Consider the following 14,088-nt stretch of genomic DNA (forward strand, 5'->3'; position numbering starts at 1 on the left):
GGAATGCAAAGTCCCTTGGGGGATGGTGGGAGAGGGCTGCAGTGGTGACTACGAAGGTCTTGCCTGCATATGCAGAAGAGGCAACTTATAATTACTGTGTTTGCCCATTTAAATGTGTCATCATAAATAGAGCTTTCCAGAAAAACCTTGCAAAAAATATATTTTTTAATCAGTCTCCTAAAAGGCATTGACTGACAGAAAGTTGAGTTTGTATTAACCTTTTACCAGAAGTCAAGGCAATGGCTGACAGATCAGACAAGTGAGGTGTTAATGAGGTTGGGAGACAGAGATAAATGCTATTATGTGGACTCTTTCACCAAACACCTGTCTCCTCCCCCACTCACAGTGAGCGGCTTTGGCAAAGAGACTGGATAATTCAGGTAAGACGTGTTTGTATTCTGGTTGCTAAGGAGATGGTGAACCTGTTTGCTTAGCTCAAAGCATAGGCGTGTTAGGTAAGCGCACTGTCCTTTAGATCTGGGACCATTACCGAATCTCTGCATTCCTGTTCTAAAGGCACGCTGAGTCTATTTGTGGCATGTTCCATTCTCTCAGATTTCCCTCATCTCTGTCGGTTTTTACACCTGCAAAAAATGCTGGCACAAAAAAACTGAAATCCAAGGGAGACTTTCCTGTGTTCGCTAGTCACAGAATATCAGACAGCGCCAAGCAAGGAGAGAATTCACAGCTCACTCTGCTCCTAGTACTGAACTGTGAGATGGGCAGAGACTTCCTCATCCAGGGGATCAGCTGGTCCAAAGGACAAGTGACCAAAGCAGAGGAAAGCGGCTGCAGAAGGGTTAAGTGAAAGGAGATTGGGAGCCCAGGAAGAATGTGCTTGCCCTGACAGTAAAGAAAACCCTTAGCATAGATGTTGGTTTCCTAAGAGGCCCGTTGGATGGTGGCTACTTATGTCCAAGAGTAACAAATACAAGAGCTGGGCCTGGGGGGGGGAGAGTAAGCAAGAAGTGATTAAAAACACATCACTAAGGTTTTATTTAAAACCACTCGCTGGACAGAAGATGCATCTGGCAGGATGGAAGGAAGCTGTGGGACTCTCTGCTCTGTTTTTCCTGGGAGTATTCTTTATGTAGCCTGTTTGCTCCTGTCAACTAATAAGTCATTATAGAGTCACAACTACGTGACTGGGGGTCCAAACTCCAGTCCTGATATCTGCATGGCAAGCCCTTTACCAATTCTACGTGAACGTTCTCTTCAGCTTTAGACACAAGTGAGGCAGACAGCGCAGGACCAGGTTCTGTTTCCTCAGCTTTGTCCCTTACCCATGGGGCTTCAGTCCTCTTCCAATCATCTGGGCCACACTCCTGTATTTGAAAATTCCTAGGCTACATTCCCCTCAAGTTCTGTGGCCAGTTCGATTGTTCAGCTGTGGGACACAGTACCGATGTCAGCCCTCTGTTCTCTTAGGGGCTCACAGAGGTGGTTAGATGAGGAGACGTTAGTAAATCAGGTTGTAAGCAACACAGAACAGTTTCTCTTTAGATTACAAATCAACCCCCAAAATGAATAGGGAGGAGTCCACAAAAACCACACCAGGATCTGTTGTCATATTGTCCTTGGTTTTAGACTACCATCTCCTGGAGAAGACTCACTATCTTATTGTGTGCACACGTGTGTGTGTGTGTGTGTGTGTGTGTGTGTGTGTGTGTTCCTCTGACTGTGTGCATGTATGTATGCATCCAGCGGTCAATGCTGTTTTCCTAATGTTATTTTCACCTCATGAGTTGAGACAGGATCTCTCACTGAACTTTAAGCTCACTGAGTGTCTAGAGTGACTGGCCAGTAAACTCCAGGTCTCTTCCTGTCTCCATTCTCCAGGACTGGGAATGCAAGCATGTGCCATCACACCCAATGACTTACATGGGTGCTGTGGGTCCAAGCTCAGGTCCTCACATTTACCTGGCAAACATTTCCTCAATGGAACCACCTCCCTCGCCTCTTTGTCCGCCATCTTTAATCCTGTTGCCCCTTATGCTTCAGCAGGTGAGGAGAAAATGCTCAAGGAAATGATATTTGGCAGATGAATGGACAAGAAGGAGAGATAGATGTAGAACATTCTGATTGCATAAATCGGGAGGTGCTGCCTACAAATGCAGTTGAAGGGGCAGGCATGTCAGTTCTCCTGAGAGAGATAAATTAGGCTAGAAAAGGAGAAAGCCCAGGGGTGAGGCTATCAAAAATTTAGATAGCCCTAGGTGTATCTCAAGGGGGTACTACACACACACATCAGTGGTCCCCATCCCTGATTCCAGCTCTGTCTTCTGTAGATCACATGTAGCCTGAACCAGAAAATGAAAGCATATTTCAAAAAAAAAAAAAACATAAGGGGAAGAGAAATCGGGGTTCCTGAGGACCTGATGTTTCAGACATGGGTGATGAGTAAAGGAAGAGAGCAGAGCAAATGCCTACCAGAGGCCTGGGAGGGTCACATGGGGTGAGAGGGGCAGAGACAAGAGGGTTCCTGTCACATACACCGAGGAAGGAAAGACTCAAGAATGAGTTTGGTCAGTTCAATCAAATATAACAAAAGCCTCCCACCATAATGGGAGAAGAGTGACAACTATGCATCCTCCTCAGAGGTGCCCAAGGTGACAGTGGTGGCTGCTGGGCAAGGCCTGGAAACCTCATGTCTGCCAAAGTTCAGACCATGTATTTTCTTCTCATTGCCTCTCCATGTGCCACCTGGAAGTTAGCACATCCATGAGATAGCAGATCCTAGAGAGTGGGAGGGCACAAACGCTTCCAAGCTCAAACCACCATATATTCTAATCCGAACACTTTGTGCTCCATCTGGTGGGTCCCAGATTCACTCAGGAGAACCCCACTGTTGCAAGGTTGTCCACCTCAGAATCAGCCTCAGGGAGAAACTTGGCAAAGCATAAAGAAGGCAAAAACCGTCTCTTCAAAGATGACCTTAAATGATTCTGGGTTCAAATACTTACAGTATTTGGATATCTACTGGATATTGTTGTATTATATCCAGGCAAATAGGCTTGGATTTTAGGGTAAAAACCTGTGAGACCAGGCCATTTACAAAAGCACAGGTATGTATCAGGAACACATGAAAGCCCTACATAATTCATCTATTCCATTGCCTGAAATGTTACAGCATACAGTCTTAGACATGCCGAGTGCTAGACTAGCCTTTGATTTCTTCCACTGCTCACACCTTTGTATACAGGCACTCTCTCTCTATGCTTTGTAACCAAGCCATGAAGAGAGATGTTCCACTTGAAAGATCAACGGTCTGGAGGAGGAGACAGACACAGAAGGCATTTCTTGTTCTCTTTTTGTGCCTCTTATGTACTTCCTAACTTGCAAATTTTCCAAAATCAAAAATTGAAATGATGACTGGAACCTGAAGAACTACCCCAGCCAACAATGTAATCTGGCACACTAACATCCTTGCACCCTTTGAGTGGATCAGCAGACACTGTGGGGCTTTGCACAAAATGTACTTACACATGCAAGATGGTCGCAATATAATTTTGGTGGGAGCAGTAGAAGCAAAAGCCAGTGCTTGGAGGAGGAGGAAGAGGAGGAGGAGGAAGAAGAGGAGGAGGAGGAAGAAGAGGAGGAGGAGGAGGGAGAGGAGGAGAAGGAGGAAGAGGAGGAGGAGGAGGAAGAGGAGGAAGAGGAAGAGGGAGATGAGAAAGGCAGGTTGAAAGAAAAGACAAATTGCAGCTAACACAGCGCAGAGTCAGGAAGAGCTTCAGTTTATGCGTTGATGAGAGAATTGCTTGTCTTTGTTTGTCCGCTTGTTTTAATCAGGACCTGGGCCGGATTCTTCATCTCTTGCTATATAAAACCTTCTGGTTGACCATCACATGCCAGTTTGGCACCAGCTAACCGCAGAGCAGAACATTTCACCTATTACACTTAAACAACAAAATCCTACTGTAAAATCCCCTTCATGGTCACCATCTTCAGATACTCTTTTTGGACTCGCAAGTTAAGGGAAGCTATCATCCTGGGCTTAAACGGCATCTCATGTGTCCCTTTCTCCATACACACCACGTTCTGTTTGTTGGGTAAATATGTCAACCTCCGTCCCCAACCCCCATTTTCCCCTGTCCCCTGCTCCAAGAGAGCGGTGGCTATTGGTGAGTTCATTCCCTGCACCCAGAGCATGTCAAACAATTTCATCCCTGTCTCAGAGAGTAGTAGGTCTTTAGTACACAGCAAGTAAAGGAATGCAGGCATGAGTCAAGGAACAGATGATAAAAAACAAAAAACAAAACAAAGCAAACAACAACAACAACAAAAATCCCAAATTCTTCCTATCCACTGAGGTTATGGGATAATCACAGAACAGCAAATACCACTTCACGCCGCACTCTTCCCTCGCCCTTCCTTTTTGCTTCTTTTCTGGCCACATGCGTCTCTACTCATTCCTCCTCCCTCTCCCTTGGGTATTACGCTAACATCATCAACAGCAGCCTCACACACACTGTATGTCCTCACAGCACAGGCAGCGGTCTCTGTGGGCTGCACTGCAACAGCCCATGCTCCCTGCAGCATGTCGATTGGCAGGGTCTCAACTTGGAAAGCAAAGCCCTGCCTTGTTGTGTCTTCAAATTCAGACCAATTTTTCATCTGCATTGAAGATAACAAGACCTATAAGTGAAGCCAGTCAAAGGGAGCCGGAATGCTTCAGGCCGGCTCCACCAGAGGCTGTTTAGGAAAGAGCCTCTGTAATTGCTCTACTGGAGAGCCACATTTGCACAACCCAATTGTGTGGTGTCCGACTGAGCAAGTTAGCAAAATAAAGACAGATGGCAGATTAACTCCAATCCGCCCACCAGATGACAGCAGCCAATATGGAGGACTCAGGAAAAGTTTCCTGCAGTGTCTTTGCTAGACGCCACCTAGTGACTGTCCCAAGCACTGCATTCTGCTTGCAGCATCCACTCAGGACCCGGGTAAGGAGACTATCAAGGATCGCCTGTTCTTGTTTGGAGAGAGAGAGAGAGAGAGAGAGAGAGAGGGGGGGGGGAGGGGAGGGGGAGAGAGGGGGAGGGGGAGGGGGAGGGGGAGGGGGAGGGAGGGAGAGGGGGAGGGAGGAGAGGGAGAGGGAGGAGAGGGAGAGGGAGGAGAGAGGGAGGGAGGAGAGAGGGAGGGAGGAGAGAAGAGAGGGAGGGAGAGAGGGAGAGAGAAGAGAAGAGAGACAGAGAGAGAGACAGACAGAGAGAGAGACAGACAGAGAGAGAGAAAGAGAGAGAGAGAGAGAGACAGAGACACAGAGACAGACAGAGAGAGACCAGGTTGGAGAAGTGGAAATTTACTTAGAAATGAGAATTAAACCCTGTCTCTGTGTTGTAGACTTAGAAGAAAAGGATTGTGGTGTGTGTGTGTGTGTGTGTGTGTGTGTGTGTGTGTGTGTGTGTGTGTGTGTGTGTAATGCTAGAATTTAATCTAGGCCCTTACACATTTTAAAAGTAAGGGAGTATGGAAGAAAGAAAGTTAATCTTAAGAGACACCTTTCTCTTGGGAATACATGACTGAGACGACTTCAGACAGCTTACACAACCTAACCCTAGGACGGCAAATATTGTCCTCTCAAAGTCACCTCTGAAAGACTGTCAGAGAGTCTCTGCACAGTGAGGGATTGTGAAATAGGCTCCAAGACTCAGAACTGGGTCCTGTGGTCACTGAAAGTCGATGGCTATTGTGTCAGAAGGAGAGAGAGGTGGTGTTTGGGTTGTTATTGAACATCATACATTAGGTTGTGAAATCTGTTAATTCTAAGTTTAATATCAAATATGTAGTGAAAGGGGTTTCTGTACCCCTAACAGATCTAAGCTGAAATGTATATAAAATATATAGAAGAAATGGTGTTTTTCTACCCAAAGGAGAGGGTCAGAGTTAACTGTTGGTTTGCTGTGATCTGCTGAGCTATGGCGTCCTTGTGTTTGTATTCCCGTGGGAGACACTGTATGACTGGACATTCACAATGCTGTCATAGTCATTCAGGGGTTGGAATTCTGGAATATGTTGGAAGAACTTGGTGATAAGCCCATGACTATCCCTAACTACAGAATGGTTAAAGTATTGTTATTTTCCTTTTCCTCATTTGGAAATAGTATTTTGAGTTCTCTATAATATGTCAGAAGCTAATCCTGTTCACTGAATGAGACAGAGCTCCGATCTCCCTGGGCTCATAGTCTCCTGGGGGGGACGACACATGGTGCTAAACAATACACAGAGAATCACATGCATCGGGCAAGAAGGGCCATTAGAAGACATTGGCAAAGGAAGGGTAGGGGAAGAAGGACCTGGCACAGTGGAGCTCGGAGCTGTGTGGGACTGGAGAGAGCTTTACAGAGACAGGTGCCACATGGTGGCTCTGAGTAGGGAGCGGGCTTAACATGCTTGAGAATAAGCAGAAGCACGACTTGGAAGTTCATCCATCACTGTGTGTGCCCGACAGATTTAAGAAGCCTAGACAATCCTAAGGAAACTACAGTTGGTGATGTCTCCTGGAGGCCAGGCTCTGGCCTCGGATCAGTGGTTAGTGACAGCAGTTAGTGACTAATTTTGGTCACAAGCTGATTGGGTTTAGATGAACCTGGGATATTAGTCAAGTACACCTCTGAGTGTGTCTATGGGGTGTTTACAAGAAGGATTAAGTAAGGGGGAAGACCCTCCCTGAATAGTGACTGTATCCAGACCTGGGACCTTAAAGAACCAGTTGAGGGAGGGCATTCTCTTTCTGTGCTTCCTGACCATCATGCAGTGAACTATGCTGCCAGACCCAAGCTCTTTACCCAAGTAATGAACTGACACTTCTGAAACCATGAGCCCAGACCACTCTAGATTCTTGATATGTAGAAGATCTCCAGTTAGAACAGTGCTTCAGGCATTAAGAAACAGAAGGCTTGGGTCATTAACAAAAGAAGTCACTCAGAGCAGACTGAAGAGGATAGAATGGACCCTCTAATTGGTTCAGAGAGAGGGACTGGGGACTTGGGACTTGGGAATGTGCAGAGAGATGGAGCTGGCATTGGGATCTATGAACAGTCTGGGCTTAAATTCCCTCAGGTCTAAAGGACTGAGGTGTCAGGGTTAGGTCTTTGGCCCTAAGACAGCAGAGGTGAGCTGGGGAGGGAGGCAGGGTCAGGTGTGCAGAAGCTTTTTATCCCCTGGGGCCGCAGGTATACCAGTCTCTGGTCATCTCTTCCTTTCTGACGTAATAACCTGCACCACCCACTTCCTAACCAAGAAAACACCAAGCCTATGTCACAGACATGAAAGACAGGAACTCCATGGTTAGGGCAGAACCTGGATGGGAGCTTTGGACCCTCACAGCCACCTTGGCTCCACTGCCTGTGCCTTCATATTCAGTGCCTGGGTTAGAGGGCACTGAACACTATCCTTTGCACAATGGCTATTGAGGGGGATTCCTTCTCTTGGACACACTTCCTCTCACCAGGTTCTTGGTTTCTTCTGGAGTCTTCCCAATTGTCCCTACTGACCTTTTTGTACCATTTGTACCAACCATGGCTACCACCTTAAGCATCCTGGTGGTATTACAGCCAAAAGTGCCCCATCCTCTCTGCCTATTACTTGTTTTGGAAGTCTCCCATTGGACCGTAACTCATCTTTAAGCAGATCACACCTTCTTAGCTTCTGGAAAGTAGGGGAGTAGATATTACCTGACTTCCCTTAATGAAGGAGGCTGTACTCTTCAAAATCACCACCCTGCGTGTTATATAGTACCACCCTCCAAGCCAAACACCTCACACCTTGATAAGAACAGTTTGTGTCTGCTTGTAGAAGATCATCACAGTTAGTTTTATTGATTGTTGAGGATCCTGTTGTTGTAAAAATATAAAAAAATAAAAAAAAAGTACTGTTGTCTTTTATTCTGCTAGGTCTGGCACTGCAGTGCCCCAAGATATCTCCTAGATATCTTGGTGGAAACACATCCTAACTCTGGATGGCCCAGACCAGTCGCCCCACACTCCATTACACTTAAATCGACACATTGAAGAACACACAACACAATAACCTTAGATTCAATTAGTAAGATATAATTGCCCACCCAAACATACAAAGCCCAGTACCATCCATCCCTTAGGAACATTAATAACAACCTGTAAATACACAGAGCGGAATCTTAACATCAGCCTCCATTGTCCTGCCACGGCTTCTCCCTCTCCCTCTCCTGTCTCTTTCTCCTTTCCATTCCAGTCTTTCCCCCTCCTTCAAACTTCTCTCCCGCCCATCCTTCCTTCTCCTCCAATGACAGGCCCCCTTCTATCCTGTATTTTACAAATTCAATGGGGAGAAGGTTCTGGTGAAGTCATCTGAGTCCTGAGTAGCTGTCCTTGGGGCAGTGGAATTAGCATCAAAATACAAATAATTCCAGGGCAAACCACAACAGGATCCCTCATAGAAGGAGGGGTGTGGACCATCACCTGAGTATCCAGTTACTCCTCCCAATCAGTTATATATGTGACTCCCTAATTGTACTGTCCTAGGGAACTCTAGAGGGCCCACAGCAGTGGTTCTCAACCTGTGGGTCCTGACCCCATATGTGGGGTGTGTGGGGTGGAGGAGGGTGTTAAATGGCTCTTTCACAGGAGTCATATATCAGATATTCACAATACTATTCATAACTGCTTCAAAAAAAAACCAGTTATGAAGCAGTAACAAAATAATTTTATGTTAGGGTGAGGACTGTATTGAAGAGTCCCAGCATTAGAAAGGTTGATAGCCACTGGCATAGAGTCTATAGGCTGGGGGACTAGCGAAACTTTGGTGTAATTGGACTCCGGCTCGTCAGTGGTTCTTAGAGAGACAGGGCTTGACATTGCCTCGTCCTCCCCAAGGAGAACATTCTAGTGACATCCGTGAGCATCAGAAACTTGAGCATCAAGTCAATTACGTTCACCACGCAGTGGATTTCTGTTAGCAGGGTCTGCATGATAGATTATCTTGGAATTTTGTGAAGGCAATTAAGAATAAATAATGCGAAAGAACTGAGACCACACCCCAGACGTACACTGTGTATTTTCCTCAAAGTCTATTTTGCCTTCTCCCCATGGTGAATAACACCTGCTTATATCTACAGCATGGGACCGCTATGGTGAATCGTAGACAAGAGCAGGCTTGAATGTCAGGGAAGACTTCACTCCAGGAGTCTAACTCTGCCACTCAGAGCATCTCACAGGGCTTTATCATCCTTGTCCACAGGCCACAGATTGTCAGAGGCAAGTGGCAGCTGTTATAATATTGACCTGCGTCACGCACAGCATCTGGTGCAGGGCCCACAAGGAGAGACACTTGGTCCTAGTATCCAGCACTGTGACTGGCACTTGCCCTCTCTTTTGATATGTGGCGCCATAACCTGAAGTGTTCCCAATGTCCATCCCATCTAGTCACATTCATGTGTCACCATTCTGATTTTGTGACATTCACCAGCCCTTAACTGTGCCTCCCTAAGGGAGAAAAGGGCTTAGTGGTTTTACCCTTGCACGCAATCCTGACCTACCAGACAGGACGTGCTCACGGGTGGAAGAGTGACACAACTGTCATGGGTTAGCGAATAGTTTTCTGGTTGAATTGAGGCCTGCTGTACAGGAATGAATTTCTTGCTTGTTTGTCCTTCCCAGTCCCATGGCTGAGGAGGTCACAGGCCCCAGGGTAGAACTTGCTATTGTTATTTTGCTAAATGTTCATGCTGTCAAATCACCTTCTATATCTTTACGTTTTTAGCCATAAAAACTTATGCGTAAAACTTCTCGGTCAGAGAAGTTTGTTTTTGTAGTGGAGTAGGCAACAGACAGTCTCATGATAGGTCGGAGTGTTGAGAATCAGAGATTGAATGCTCAGCCATAAACATGTATATTAACCCTTTCTGCTGTTGCCAAGGCTCAGGAAACACCACAGAAGGGGAGGAGAGATGGTAAGAGCTGGAGGCTGGGGAGGAGTGCTTTGAAAATGCTGTCTTCCGGACGAGACATGCCTGTTGCTCTCTCATAGTCACCATAGCTGTGCTCACCAGCACAAGACCCACAGAAGTCAAGCCAGCACAGACCTGACCTCTGGCTGAGATGGACAGAAGACGTGTAGGACCTACCCCTTACTGAGGAGCAGTTGATACAGTTGTGGGAGGAGGAAGAATCACCCCTTTCTGAGGATGTAAGGGAGGCACAGGTAAGATTCCCACGCACCAGTGGGTGGCCCCCACTCCAAGCATGTATGAGCAGCACTGGTGAGAATTAGTAGGTTATTAAAGAAGAAAGAGAAGACAAAGCCAGTAGGGGGATGACCTGTGGAAGGGGGGATAGAGATGGTCATATTTTGCTGTAGACATGTATGGGATTCTCAAGAAAATTTAAAAGCAATGTCGAACCCTTAAGTGCAGGCTGCAAGCGCTTTTGTGAACACAGTCTGAGTTGCTTTAGCTTCCATTTACTGCTCTCTGAGACCTCATAAATATGGGGGGTGGGGGGAGAGGAAGAGGTGCTTGCAGTTCCCCCCCGGGGCTCACTGGGACTCCTGTGTCACAAAGCAGAGTCAGCTGATGTTCCTTCTCCCAACATTCGAGCCTCCCTGCCGGTCATCGGGAGACACATTTTCAGTGTGGAGATTGTCTGCTCACAGATAAACTGATGGAAGGCCCTGACTTAGCATTGGTTATTGATGCTAGCTGCAAATGCTGGGGTTAGACATGATCAGGATGCCCTGCTTCACGTCTGCTACTCAACCATTCCTTTCCCATTTATAGCCATGGCGGTGGTGAATACAGGACTGTGTGCGATGGGCAGTACTTCCATTTCTGTGAACATACGTCGTATGTTCACTGAAATGTTCAAAGATGCTTTTCGTAACCTTTCAAGGCGAGGATCTGTAAGACTGTACTAATCAGGCTGGAAGATGGAGTAGTTAGTAAAATATTTGCTTTGCAAGCATGAGAAACGGAGTTCTGACCCTCAGTGTCCATGTAAGAAGCCAGGCATGGCTATATGTGCCTTAGAATGCAGGCACTGGAAGGCAGGATCCTTTGGTGGGGCCCTCACTGCCCAGTCACGGGGTCCTATTTGTAAGCTCTAAATTTGGTGAGAGACCCTGCCTCAAAAAATAAGATAGAGACCTACAGTAACCCAATGTTAACCTCTGTCCTCTACACCTATACAGGTACACATGCATGCACACACACATGCACACACACAGATATAGAGACACATGCGCACACGCACACACATACATGCACATACACACACAAACACACACACACATACACACCAGCACACGAGATATACCACAAATAAAAACAAAATAGAGAAAGATGTGTCTTAACCCAAAGAAACAAAGGAAACCACCAAACAACATGCTTTCTACTGTTCCTAAGCACAATAATGTTACAGCCTTAGGGTCTCTTAGCATGTTGATTTCCTTCTTCTTACATAGGCGCAGTCAAGAAGGTTACCGAGATGATGCAGAGGTAACCATGGTGAAGAAGACACAGAAACACCCGTCATGGTAGAGGCAGTTTTCTTGGTGGGTGACTGCAATAGGAAAGGGCCTGTGTGGAGAAGGGGGGTGGGGGAGGTGTGCTTATGGTATCTGGATTGTGCCCCTCTTTCCTATTTTGAATCCTAACCCAAAATATCTCAGAATGTGATCGCATTTGGTGACAAAGCTTTACAGGGGTAACTGGGCTAAAAGTAAGGTGGTTTCTAATCTAGGAAGACTGGCGTCCTTACAGGATTCCATTAGGGTGCAGACCCACAGCAGGAAGGCAGGCAGGAGTCAGGGAGAAGGGAGGTCTGTGAAAGACAACAGGCTTTCTTCTAGCTATTCTTGGTTGCAGATGTCAGTCTCCAGTACAGTGGGAGAGCGTGAGGTTCACAGCCACCCTCCTTGTGCTTTGCTACTGAAGCACACGCCTATCGGTAGAGAGTCGTGAGCGAGCATTTCAGGAACAAAATCTCTACATCGCAGAGAAAATTGTTACCTATCTCCAAGACATTGTGTACATTTACGTCGGCACTTTATATAATTGTTAAGCGCTCTATGGTGCCTGTGTCACTCAGAATCACACTTTGGAACCTTTCTCTCAGAAGGAAGAGGCATAATATGGGGGGAACTCAAGTTTGTCTTCCCAGGCATTCCTGACAGCAGGTAAACACAAAAACCAAAAACAAATCAGGAAGCCCCATGAATTTGCCTGGAGAGGGAGTCAGAAAAACCCGATTTTCCTTAAAACGTACGGAGACAGGATTATCTGAAGTGAAATTCATGCTTTTTGCTTGCACAGTCGGTTGCATCTGTGCAAGTGTGCTCAGTCATGCAGACACCATGCAATCAGGGGACAGACATTCCTTACTTCCCACATTTCTTTGCAGTTAATTCCCCTCTTCCACCCAACCCTTGGCAAGCACCGATCCGGTGCTTAATCCCCACGGTCAGAACACAAATGGATTCAGACAACCTTTCATGTCTGGTGGCTTTCATGGTTTTGAGGTCTGTGTTTTGATTCTAAGGCCTCTGAATGTTTATATTCAGTGCTGACATATATGCTATACACACCGAATGCTGACCAGTATATCCACGCTTGCTTTATTACTAGGATATGCTTAAAGCTTATGTGTGAATTTATCCAGTTGAATTACTTGAACGTAACCTGATAATTGGATAAAATTAATAATAATAAAGATGGATTGTTTTTCCAAACTCAAATATGTTGCTACTTGTTACGAAGGTACTGGTTGGAAGACACATCAAAAAACAAAAAAAAGTTATTTGTAGGGTTGGGGACATGGCTCAGCTGTTAAAAGCTTAGGTGACTCCTGCAGAGGACCCTAGTCTGGTTCCTAGCATGCAAGTCATACCATCACAACTGCTGGTAATTGCATCTCCAGGAGCCTGGCGCTCACTTCTGGACTCTTTGGGTACCTGCATATATGTTGGCAGCCATGCCAAATAATTAAAAAAAAAGTCAAAAAGAGACATTTACTATTGTCTGAGTCAGGGTTTCTAGTGCTGTGAGGAAACACCATGACCACAGCAATTTTTTTTTAAGATTTTTATTTATTTTACGTATGTGAGTACACTGCAGAGTGAGTCCACTGTAGCTGTCTTCAGACACACCAGAAGAGGGCATCAGATCCCATTACAGATGGTTGTGAGCCAGCATGTGGTTGCTGGGAATTGAACTCAGGACCTCTGGAAGAGCAGTCAGAGCTCTTAACCACTGAGCCATCTCTCCAGCCCGACCACAGCAGTTCTTATAAAGGGAAACATTTAACTGGGGTCATCATGACAGGAAGCATGGTGGCACGCAGACAGACATGGTGCTGGAGAAGGAGCTGAGAGCTCTACGTCTTGATCCGAAGACTGGAGGAAAAGAACTGTGAGCTCCTGAGGCTGAGCTTGAGCATCTGAGACCTCAAAGCCCGCCTCCACAGTGACGCACTTCCTCCTGTGAAGCCACACCCACTCCAACCAGACCACGCCCCCTTGTGGCCTCCTTGTATGGGCCAAGCATTCAAACACATGTGTCTATGGGGGCTGTATCTATTCAAAACGCCACAACTGTGAAATATGGAACAGGAACCGATGAGTAGAAACTTTGTCACCCCAACAGAGATTGAGGATTGCTTTCTTGGCGACTAAGACATAGCAACATTACATGCAAAGTCAGTAGAAAACATTTGTTTGTGCGTGGGTGTGCATGCACAGGAGTGTGTGTGTGAGTGAAACCAGAGGATAGCCTTGGGTTTTGTTTCTCAGGATCTGTCTACCTTGTATTTTTAAGCAGGTCCCTCAACTGGTCTTGGGGCTTGCCAGTTAGGCTGGGCTGATGATCAGTGTGCCCTAGAGATCCACATTTCTCTGCCTCCCCAGTGTTGAGATTGCAGACATGAGCTGCTAAACTGATTGGGTTTGGTTTTTATTACACCGAGTACTGAGCTCAGGACCGCATGCTTGTGCTGAAAGAGCGTTACCAAGCTCTCACCCAAGCCCCCAGAAAGCATTTTTAATGACAAGTGTATCCAAATAGGTCCTGTGTTGTGCTCACTTGAGATGGATCATTGACATGTGCTGACCTCTAAG

General features: G+C 46.3%; 1 long non-coding RNA gene across 1 annotated transcript; it reads left to right on the top strand.

Annotated features, from left to right (window-relative positions):
* Nucleotides 1-4,483: 4,483 nt before the first annotated feature.
* On the top strand, nucleotides 4,484-12,705 carry LOC134482157 (uncharacterized). Its single transcript, XR_015638983.1, has 3 exons — nucleotides 4,484-4,943; nucleotides 10,009-10,182; nucleotides 11,440-12,705. It is a non-coding gene; the product is annotated as an uncharacterized LOC134482157 (long non-coding RNA).
* The last annotated feature ends 1,383 nt before the right edge of the window (nucleotides 12,706-14,088 follow it).

Source organism: Rattus norvegicus, chromosome 15 (assembly GCF_021556685.1).
Source record: "Rattus norvegicus strain SHRSP/BbbUtx chromosome 15, alternate assembly SHRSP_T2T, whole genome shotgun sequence".
Classification (NCBI taxonomy): Eukaryota; Metazoa; Chordata; class Mammalia; order Rodentia; family Muridae; genus Rattus; species Rattus norvegicus.